At 47.7% G+C, this 10,698-nt stretch overlaps 1 protein-coding gene across 3 annotated transcripts in view; it reads left to right on the top strand.

The window, feature by feature from the left end:
* The first annotated feature begins 8,114 nt into the window (after positions 1-8,114).
* Positions 8,115-10,698, top strand: part of B3GAT1 (beta-1,3-glucuronyltransferase 1) — a 63,000-nt gene continuing 60,416 nt past the window's right edge. For 2 of the 3 annotated variants that reach the window (XM_087706390.1, XM_087706391.1), the window contains exon 1: positions 8,116-8,702. The gene's annotated coding sequence lies outside the window, so the exon portion shown is untranslated. Of the gene's footprint in view, positions 8,703-10,698 lie in introns of all 3 variants that reach the window. The other variant, XM_087706389.1, reaches the window with a different exon arrangement.

The following is a 10,698-nucleotide window of genomic DNA, read 5'->3' as shown; positions in this document are numbered from 1 at the left end:
TCATCTTCTTTCCTTCTTTCCTTCCTTCTCTTCCATCTTTTCTCATTTTCCTTCCTTCTTTCTTTCCTCCCGTCCCCATTCTCTTCTTTTTCTCTCATCCTCCTTTCTTGTTTCCCTCCTCTTTCTCCTCTTCCTTACTTCCTTCTTCCCTTCCTTCCCTTCCATCCTTTCTCATTTTCCTTCTTTCCTTCTTTCTTTCCTCCCTCCCTTCCCTTTTTTCTTTCTCATCTTCCTTCCTTCCTTCCCTTCCCTTCCCTCCTCTTTCTCAACTTCCATTCTTGTTTCCCTCATCTTTCTCATCTTCTTTCTTTCTTTCCTTCCTTCCCGTCCATCTTTTCTCATTTTCCTTCCTTCTTTCTTTCTTTCCTCCCCCATTCCCTTCTTTTCTTTCTCATCTTCCTTCCTTCTTTCTTTCCCTCCTCTTTCTCATCTTCCTTTCTTGTTTCCCTCCTCTTTCTCATCTTCTTTCCTTCTTCCCTTCCCTTCCACCCTTCCTCATTTTCCTTCCTTCTTTCTTTCTTCCGTCCCCCCATTCCCTTATCATTTTCTTTCTCATCTTCCTTCCTTCCTTCCCTTCCTCTTTCCCACAGATAATCAAAGTGCTCTTATTTGATGAGCACTTTGGGGCATGGGGGGTTGCATAGTTAAGGGAGTCACAGCTTGACCCCTCCTGGGGTAAAGGCCCAGCATCACTCGATATCAGCCAAATTGTGCAATCCTTCCACCCGGAGAAGCGAAAAAGAAGAAACCATTTTGGCTTGTTTTCATGGCAACTTTGTTGTTAAAACAAAAATAGAGAGCTTAGCGTAATTAAAGACTGAACAGACAAAGGTGTTTGCTAAGGAACTGCGGAGCTGCTGAATCCACATGGGGCACAATTAACTGATAAGAGTAAACTAATTGTTATTCATATTAAATTACTGTCCCATATGTTGGGTGTTATTTTTGTTTTTTGTTTTTGTTTTGCTTTGTTTAATTTTTCTCTCTCTTTTTCCCCATGGCAGATTAAAGCTCTTCCAGCCTGTTCCAAATCTCAGGTTGTAAAACTAGGTGCCTATGGGAAGACACCCTTTTTAATAATGGTGTTTAAAAAAACTATAAAGTAGCTGTAAGAGGATTTAATCTGTCATTATTGCATATGAGTTCTCTTATTATTAACTACTGGGAGTTATTTTTTTATTATTTTATTATTTTATTTTTATTACTGCTAGGTTGGCAGAAGCTGGGGCACGTAATGGGAGCTCACTCTGTTACGCAGCACTAGGGATTCGAATCACCAAACTGCCGACCTTTCTGATTGACAAGCTCAGCATCTTAGCCACTGAGCCACCGTAACCTTCGAGTAGAGATAGATAGCCAAATTAACATTCCTTTCCCTGGGAGCCAAGGACGTTCGGCCTGCACCTGGAGAGGTGTGACTGGGAAACACCTCCAGTTGGGACAGTAGATTGATTGGACCATGTGATGGATTTGTGGGTGCAGGGGAAGGGACTTTGATTTTTTGGGGGGTAGGGAAAACCCAGGGTGCTTTCAACTCCTGGGGAAAGTTGCTTGCATTAACATCAGTTAGAGCAGGGGGTCACCAACCTTTCGGACCTCAGGAACCACTAAATCCATAATTTTAAATCCTGCGGATCACTAATATGATCTGCCTAATGATCAGCTGGGTGGGTGTGGCTAGGGGGTCATGTGACTGGGTGGGCAGGGCCAACTCAATGTCACTCATGTCGAGGGGTGCCCCAAAGACCTCTACTTATCCCTCCCTACCCAGCCACTCCTTGCCTGCCTGCCCGGGCTCCTTATAGGAAGTAGTTGCTGGAGCTAAGCAGCCACCAGGAGAAGGAGTTGGCAAAACAGCTCAGTTCAAATTGGATCTGACCGAGAAGGAGGCTCAGCAGAAGCACCTCACTGAGGACTACGAGCATAGGCTTTCCAAGCAGAGGGAAGACCTGTGGGAGTGCAAGGCCAGGTACCGCCACCTGGAGGCTCAGTGGGCTGAGATAATCAGCCACTTCCAAGCCATGACGCAGTCCCACCAGAACGAGGCCCTCCGACTCTTTGCCATCAGCGGTGCTTCCTTCCAGCCTTCAGCCAAAGGAGCACCAGGAGGCCTAAGCAGACCCCAAGTTGGAATTTCTGCTCCCCTCCGACCTGCACAAAAAGACCCCAAAGGGGGAGACTTCCTGCAGCAACACAAGCATTCATTTCACCTATCCGCCCCAGGGGGTGTAGTTTGAGGACCTCTGATTGAGTACAATATAAAAAATGCAAATAATTTTTCTGTGGACCACCAAATTTTTCTCAGCTGGTGACCCCTGAGTTAGAGAGATGCTGTTGTAGGGAAGTGTTTTATGCGCAAAGGTTCCATGCTCACTTTGAGAGAGATGCAGGAAACCTTCTGAGGATGTGGAGACATTGAAGGGAGAACTGTGATACCTCCTGTTCCTTTTCTATTTGGGAAGGGAGGGCTGAAGATCAGAATTTGGATGGTTCTGCTCCTATTCCAACTCTCCAGCCCTCCCTAACATTAAACCTTAGTCTACTCTCTGCAGCTAATTGACTCTTCCTGGACTTCTGAATGTCAAGGAATGTCAGCACGTTCGAAGGATTTAGTCCGTGATGAGAAGCAACAGTAAATAAACAGCCCAGTGTGGCACTGGGGGAAAAAAAAATGAAGAGCTTTGGTGAGTTGTTCCATTTAATCCTCTGTAGTTCTTCTGCGAATCTTGTTTAAAATATATATTTAGGCATTGGTGAACTGCTCTCCTCAAGGCTGCTTTAAGCAGTGTTCAAAAGCCACAGCTACAATCGATGAGACAATCAATCATGGTTACAATCAATGGGAGGGCTCTGCTTGCAGTTATTCGTGCCCTTAACACCCCTCGTCTGGGCTACTCTAATGGGCTCTACATGGGGCTGCCCTTGAAGAGTATCCAGAAGCTGCAACTGGTGCAAAAGGTGGCATGATAGCTGTGGGTGCCCCTAAGAAGACACAAGCAACACCTACCATATTGTTACTGTAAGACACACCAGTGTATAAGACGCACCAAGATTTTGAAGAGGTAAGTAAGGAAAAAAGGTTTTTGCCCTCCCCAGCCCCCAGCAACACTCTGCAGGCTTCAGCAGGGCTGGGGGAAGGCAAAAACGCTCCCATTTTTGACAGAAAGCCGAATTAACTTAAGGTAAAGGTTAGGTTTAAGGTTAGGGTTAGGGTTAGGGTTAGGATTAGGGTTAGGGTTAGGGTCTGAAATGGTATAGGGTTTCCTGCCTAGGCAGGGGGTTGGACTAGAAGACCTCCAAGGTCCCTTCCAACTCTGCCATTGTATTGTACTGTATTGGTAGAAACCGCATTGCAAATGTGAACACAGCCTTCCTATCTATCCATTGCAACCCAGATAATCCTTCTTCTTCTTCTTCTTTTTTCTTTGTAAAATAAGATTGGTTGCCTTGGTCCATCAACAAGATTGCAGCTCAAAAATCTTTGAACGTGGCCTGGGGAAAAACATCGATTCGGGCTAAACTACTGAATGCATTTATTATGCATGGACGGATACCAGCTCAGAGTTACCTTCATCCATTGGGAGCTCATGATCTATGGCTACCTGAGCCAATACTGGCAAACGTCTGCAAACAAGGAGTTTGCTAAGCCACGGAAAGCCAGTAGGAGTGATTCAGTAACCGCCGGACGCGTCATCCCCCGCCATCGCTTCTCTCCGATCACTACCTTGGCTAAAGGCCAAAGTGGAGATTGTTTGGGGACTAATGTCTCCCGGGGAGCAGTAAATCACATGCCTTTATAAAGTGTCCTCCATAGGATTTTAATTCAGTGCCAAGCCAGACTCCCCAAATCAACCCACAAGCAAAAGAAAACAAGAAAACAATACTCTGTCTTAGTCTGTGGTGTGCTCTAGCCAAAAAAATAAAAACAAAACGTGTAACCTACGGGTATGTCATTTCCTGGACTTGGAGGGCTTCAGGCATGTTATACTAATCAACTGCCAAGCCGAGAGAGAATAACGAGGCTGTTCACACCGAAAATTGGAATGTCAGAAGTAAAAAAAGCGAAACAAAAGAAAGCTAGCATCCTATCAAGCTAGAACACCTGTTTTGCACAGCAAAGTGGCTGCCAAGGAGCTATTCCCAGGACCTCCAGCAAGGGATTGTTGTTGTTGTTGTTAGTTGCAAAGTCATGTCTGACCCATTGCGATCCCATGGACAACCTTCCTCCAGGTCTTCTTGTCCTCTACCATCCTCTGGAGTCCATTTAAGCTCACGCCTGCTGCTTTGGTGACTCCATCCAGCCACCTCATTTTCTGCCGTCCCCTTCTTCTTTTACCTTCCATCATTCCCAGCATGAGGCTCTTCTCCAGGGAGTCCTTCCTTCTCATTAAGTGGCCAAAGTCTTTGAGTTTCCTCTTCAGAATCTGGCCTTCTAAAGAGCAGTCAGGGTTGATCTCCTCTAGGACTGACCGGTTTGATTGCCTTGTGGTCCAAGGGACTCGCAGGAGTCTTCTCCAGCACCAGAGTTCAAGGGCCTCCATTCTTTGGCGCACAGCCTTCCTTGTGGTCCAACCTTCACAGCCATCCATTGCAACTGGGAATACCATAACCTTGACTATGCGCACTTTTGTTGGCAGGGTGATATCTCCGCTTTTTAGTATGCTGTCTAGATTTGCCATCGCTTTCCTCCCCAGGAGCAAGCGTCTTTTGATTTCTTGGCTGCAGTCTCCATCTGCAGTGATCTTGGAGCCCAGGAAAATAAAATCTGTCACCACCTCCATTTCTTCCCCATTTCCAAGAATTGAGAGAGCTGGATGCCACGATCTTAGTTTTCTTAATGTTGAGTTTCGAACAAGGGATTATCCTAGACTAAATGATCCAAAGCTTTAAAGACTACTCACTATCTTTCTGATGGGTCCATTTGTCGTGCATGGAGAGATGCATTTGTAGGAGAGTCCCATTCACATCTCATCTTCTCCATCCCTCTGTGGGCCAGTTGAGTTAAACAGGTGTCCATAAAGTAAAAAAACATCTATTTTAATCTTTCTGGGAAAAGGGACTAATGGTGATGGAGCAATAAAGAGATGTGAGAGAGAAAAATGAGATGTTGTGAATATTTATTTTCACTATTTAGAGCAGAAGGCATTCTGGGACATCTCTGAAGTCAAGAAGCTATGTGATGGACATGCAAAAAAAGCAAAATAATTTGGCAAGGCATCTCTATGTGGTTGGAAGAAATGATTGGACAAAGGAGCCGAGGTAGCGCAGTGGTTAGGGTGCAGTACTGCAGGCCACTTCAGCTGACTGTTATCTGCAGTTCAGCGGTTCAAATCTCACCGGCTCAAGGTTGACTCAGCCTTCCATCCTTCCGAGGTGGGTGAAATGAGGACCCAGACTGTGGGGGCAATTTGCTGACTCAATTTGCTAAAAATCTGTAAACCGCTTAGAGAGGGCTGAAAGCCCTTTGAAGCGGTATATAAGTCTAATAAATAAATAAATAAATAAATAAATAAATAAATAAATAAATAAATAAATAAATAAATAAATAAATAAATAAATAAATAAGGTTAGAATTTAAACCGGAGTTATTCTTATTAGGAATCATAACAGAAGATTATAGTAAAGGGTCTATATATTTAATATCACATATAACATAATGACAGCGAGAATGGTATACGCCCCAAAATGAAAATAAAAATAAAAATATACCTTTAGGTAGGAGACCCTATACCACTTCAGACAAATGGTTATCCAACATCTTCTTAAATACTTCCAGTGTTGGGGCATTCACAACTTGTGGAGGCAAGTTGTTCCATTGATTAATTGTTCTAATTGTCATGAAATTTCTCCTTAGTTCCAAGTTGCTTCTCTCCTTGATTAGTTTCCATCTGTTGCATCCTGTCCTTCCCTCAGGTGCTTTGGAGAATAGCTTGACTCCCTCTTCTTTGTGGCAGCCCCTGAGATATTGGAACTCTGCTATCCTGTCTCCCCTAGTCCTTCTTTTTCTTAAACGAGACATACCCAGTTCCTGCAACCGTTCTTCATATGTTTCAGCCTCCAGTCCCCTAATCCTCTTTGTTGCTCTTCTCTGCACTCTTTCTAGAGTCTCAGCATCCTTTTTGCATCGTGGCGACCAAAACTGGATGCCGTATTCCAAGTGTGGCCTTACCAAGGTCTTATAAAGTGGTATTAACACTTCACCTGATCTTCAAACTTCTTCCCTAACTTGTGTTCCACTCTCAACACTTAGAAACCTACTCTTCGGCTCCACCTTCTGGTTCCCGGATTCCAAATATGGAAGGCAAAATAGGGGGATTCAAAACCCAACCAATTATCGTCTTATCCACCAGGAAGATTAAGAAATCATCCTGGAAGAGCTGTCAATTGTCACCGTTGACCTTGGGGATCAGCGTTAGGGAAGGAAAGACCATCCTTTTATTTCAAAGGCGGAGTTCGAAGTTTGGGGAGTGGCGGGGGGAGAAATCCTAAATGGGGAATTATCTATGGACTCCAAGAATCGTTATTCAATCCTGATTAAGCCAATGGAAGAAGCGGGTTGGGTGCTTCTCAAGAGTCGATGTCTGAAGCATCAACCATGTGCCAGCCTAGACCATTTGCCAGTGCTGAACTTCGGTAGCCACAGGGAGTCTTCTAAGGTGGCCTCCAACCTCATCCTTCCCCCTGTTTCTCCCAAACCCAGGGTTTCCCCCTACCCTTTCCTCCTTGCACTTAGTTGCCACTGCTCCTTAGCCTAGGGTTCCCCCTACCCCCTTGCGCCTAGTTGTCACTACTCCCGAGCCCAGGGTTCCCCTCTACCCCTTCCTCCCTTGCACCTAGTTGCCACTGCTCCTGAGCCCAGCATTTCCCCCTACCCCTTCCTCCCTTGCACCTAGTTCCCACTGCTTCCCAGCCCATCATTTCCCCCTACCCCTTCCTCCCTTGCACCTAGTTGCCACTGCTCCCGAACCCAGGGTTTCCCCCTATCCCTTTCTCCCTTGCACCTAGTTGCCACTGCTCCCGAACCCAGGGTTTCCCCCTACCCCTTTCTCCCTTGCACCTAGTTGCCACTGCTCCTTAGCCTAGGGTTCCCCCTACCCCCTTGCGCCTAGTTGTCACTACTCCCGAGCCCAGGGTTCCCCTCTACCCCTTCCTCCCTTGCACCTAGTTGCCACTGCTTCCCAGCCCATCATTTCCCCCTACCCCTTCCTCCTTGCACCTAGTTGCCACTGCTCCCGAACCCAGGGTTTCCCCCTACCCCTTTCTCCCTTGCACCTAGTTGCCACTGCTCCTTAGCCTAGGGTTCCCCCTACCCCCTTGCGCCTAGTTGCCACTACTCCCGAGCCCAGGGTTCCCCTTCCTCCCTTGCACCTAGTTGCCACTGCTCCTGAGCCCAGGGTTCCCCCTACCCCTTCCTCCCTTGCACCTATTTTCCATTGCTCCCGAGCCCAGTGTTTCCCCCTACCCCTTCCTCCTTGCACCTAGTTGCCACTACTCCCAAGCCCAGGGTTCCCCCTACCCCTTTCTCATTGCACCTAGTTGCCACTGCTCCTGAGCCCAGCGTTTCCCCCTACCCCTTTCTCATTGCACCTAGTTGCCACTGCTCCTTAGCCCAGGGTTCCCCCTACCCCTTCCTCCATGCACCTAGTTGCCACTACTCCCGAGCCCAGGGTTCCCCTCTACCCCTTCCTCCCTTGCACCTAGTTGCCACTACTCCCAAGCCCAGTGTTTCCCCCTTCCTCCTTGAACCTAGTTCCCACTGCTCCCGAGCCTAGGATTTCACCCTGCCCCCTCCTCTCTCTTGCACCTAGTTGCCAACTGCCCTCCTTGTTCCTAGGGTGTTCCTGGTGTTAGCATTTCCAGCAGCAATAAGGTCAGCGGGAGACGCTATGACAAATCGGCCAGCAGAAACCAATTTGACGAGGGGACCTCGGGGAGGCTGGCGTGGCTTGCCTTCCCTTCGCGAGGAGAACTGCCCCCCCTGCTTAAGTGCAATAAATTGGTACAGGCCATTATCAGCATCAGGAGCCCTCTGATTCTCCAAGGGGGTGGGGGCCGGGGCTTACGGGGAGCAAAGCCCATCAGGCACAAATGTGAATCCAGACTCAGCCTCTTTCCTCCCCCCACCCCCAACCCCCTGCTCCCTCCCATTGCCCTTTCCCTCCCCTTCCTTGCTCGTTCTCTCTTCCTCTCCTCCTCAAGGCTCTCTTCCTCCTTCCTCCCTTCTTTCCTTTCTCTTCGAAGCCGCTCCTATTATTTATTTATTTCCCCCCCCTCCCTTCCGAGGCAAGCCAGCGCCAAGCCAGGGGTCTTTACAAGAAGACAGCGAAGCAGGAAGGGGAGAAGAACTGGTGGTGCTGTGCTGTATATATATATATAGATATATATAGAGAGAGAGAGAGAGAAAGAAAGAGAGAGATACATTATTTTAATCCTCCTCCTGATTATTGCTCGGAGGTGGGAAAGGGAAACGGAGGGGGAGATCTCTTGGGATTTTGTCTCCCCCCCCTCCCGAAAAAAAATAAAACCAACACCCCAACCGCAACCAACCCCCAAAAGGCAAGCAAGCGAGCAATGGGAAGCAGCGGTTGGGAAGAACCTCGTGCGAGGCGATGTTTTGAATTGCGCCTCTGTTCCCCAGGATTAAAGGATGAATAGGCACGGCTGCGATGAAGAGAGAAGGCGATTCAGGATCCCCGAATAAGGTACTTCTCTCTTTCCCTCCTCTCCTACTCCCCCCCCACTCCAACCCTTCCCTCCCCCCCCCCCCCAACCCTTATTTCTTTTGCAGAACTAGACACAGATCCTTTATGCTCTGGGAATCCGTCTCTGGGGTGGGGTGAGGGGTGCAAGGGGCGAAGAGAAGCAGGAGCAGAAAATAGGCTGGTCTTCGGTTGAAAGGATGCCATGGGTAGCCAGCGACCCAGGCTTCGGGGAAAGCGGGCGGGAGGTTCGAGGGTGCTGCTGTTGAGCTCGCTGAGCTATGGAGTTGCTAGAGAAGGCGGGGATGAAGCCAACGGGGATCTTCATTGTTGAGTTAAGACCCCTTGCTATGTGGAACCAGGCGGAGTATGTATCTCCCCCTTCCTCCATCCTTTCTCTCTGCCTTGGACTCGGGTGTTCTTTCCCTTTGACCACACCACGTTGCTGGTCTTCCTTCTCTCCCCCCCCCAGCTCCCCCCAAATGGTCTCGTGGTGGACCACCGTTACAGATGTGTGCCATGGACAAAGCACTGCAGCCTTCTGGCACCCCAACCGCCCCCACCCCGCCAAGCACCCGCGCGGCACACACGCAATCACAGGTCAACGCAGGCATGACATTCTCAACGGCAAGGGGGAAAGGAAGAGGGGGCTTTGGTTGTTCTCCTCCCTCAGCCCCCCCCCCCACGGTTTCTTCCTTGGGGTGGGTGGGAGGGGAAAGAAAGGTTTCCTTCTGGCGTTTCTTCTTGGTCTTGCTACCTCCCTGCCTTGTCTCTCACCCAACTCCTGGGCCAACTGAAAGGGGGAAGCTAATCTTTTTAGGAAGTGGAGGCAGAAAGAATTCTTGATGGGCTGGGGGAGGTATGGAATGAGACTTTCTCATGTTGCAAATCCTACTTTTGTGGTTGGGTCTCTTTAGGGGTTTTCTCCGGGAATCTGGGGTCTCAGAAAGAACGGATAACTTGACCGGGGAAGATTAACGGGGAGCATTGGATTCCGAGCCAGATTTGAAGGAATGAATGACCAAGTCTCTTTTATTGATGAAGCTTCCACCATCCAGGGTCCAGTATGTCAGCCAATGTCTGAGGTCTCTCCAATCAGTGGAATAGCCAAGTTACTCTATGTGTGTTGTTCATGTGTTGGGAAACTCAACCCTTTGACTTTTGGAAAAATAAAAGGTGTAATTTCTCAGTCCAGGAGAAGCAACGACTGCAGCTGTCACGTTGGGGAGGGGGGCAATCCCCAATGGACAGGATCCACCCCGCTAATGAACCGAGAGGTCTTTGCCTCTGGATCCTATTTACTTGAACTTTCCTAAGCTGTCAATCAGGGGAAGATATCAAAACAGCTAAAGCCAAGGCACTAATTGTGCTTTTTGGGGAGAACTTCCATATCATTTAGATGGTCGGGTGTGGGGAAACGCAGGGAAATTGTACGTGGACATCTGGGCTGTAATGGAATTTGGTAGGATTATTAATTTTAGCACATGTGTGGGGCTGTTTGTGCCAAAGGATGCTAGTTCAATCTTCGGCATTTTCAGAGTGAGCCTTAAAAAGAAAAGGAAAAAAGAAAAAAGAAAATTGATTGGAACTCAAGTAGAGAAGACCATCTTGAGTTAGATAACCTAAGTTCTGATTTAATCCTTAACGTTGTTTCCTTTCTTTGAAAGAATGAGTGGCTTCAGGTTTTTTTTTTCTTCTCAGAACTGAATCCATCCAATAAGTAACATCTTAACCACATTGCTCTTTAAAGACGGATAGCTATAAAGCCAATAAACGCTACTGTCTTCTATAGGAGTGGCTTTTGGAAGAAGAGTAGTAGGGAGGATTGCTCATTGCCCAAGGTATTCATTAGATGAAATCTTGGTCGTTCACAGTGAAGACAACGAAAAATGTGGATTTCTGGAAACCAGAGATGATGTAGATAAATGAACCGAAGATGGAGGTACAGAGGCCATATAGGGTATCTGGAAATCTAAGCAACCAATCTTGCAAAAAAATA

The sequence above is a fragment of the Thamnophis sirtalis genome, unplaced genomic scaffold (genome assembly GCF_051295495.1).
Source record: "Thamnophis sirtalis isolate CommonGarterSnake01/CBP01778 unplaced genomic scaffold, rThaSir2_p1.2 scaffold_2, whole genome shotgun sequence".
Classification (NCBI taxonomy): Eukaryota; Metazoa; Chordata; class Lepidosauria; order Squamata; family Natricidae; genus Thamnophis; species Thamnophis sirtalis.
This window is presented reverse-complemented; position numbering and strand designations above follow the sequence as displayed.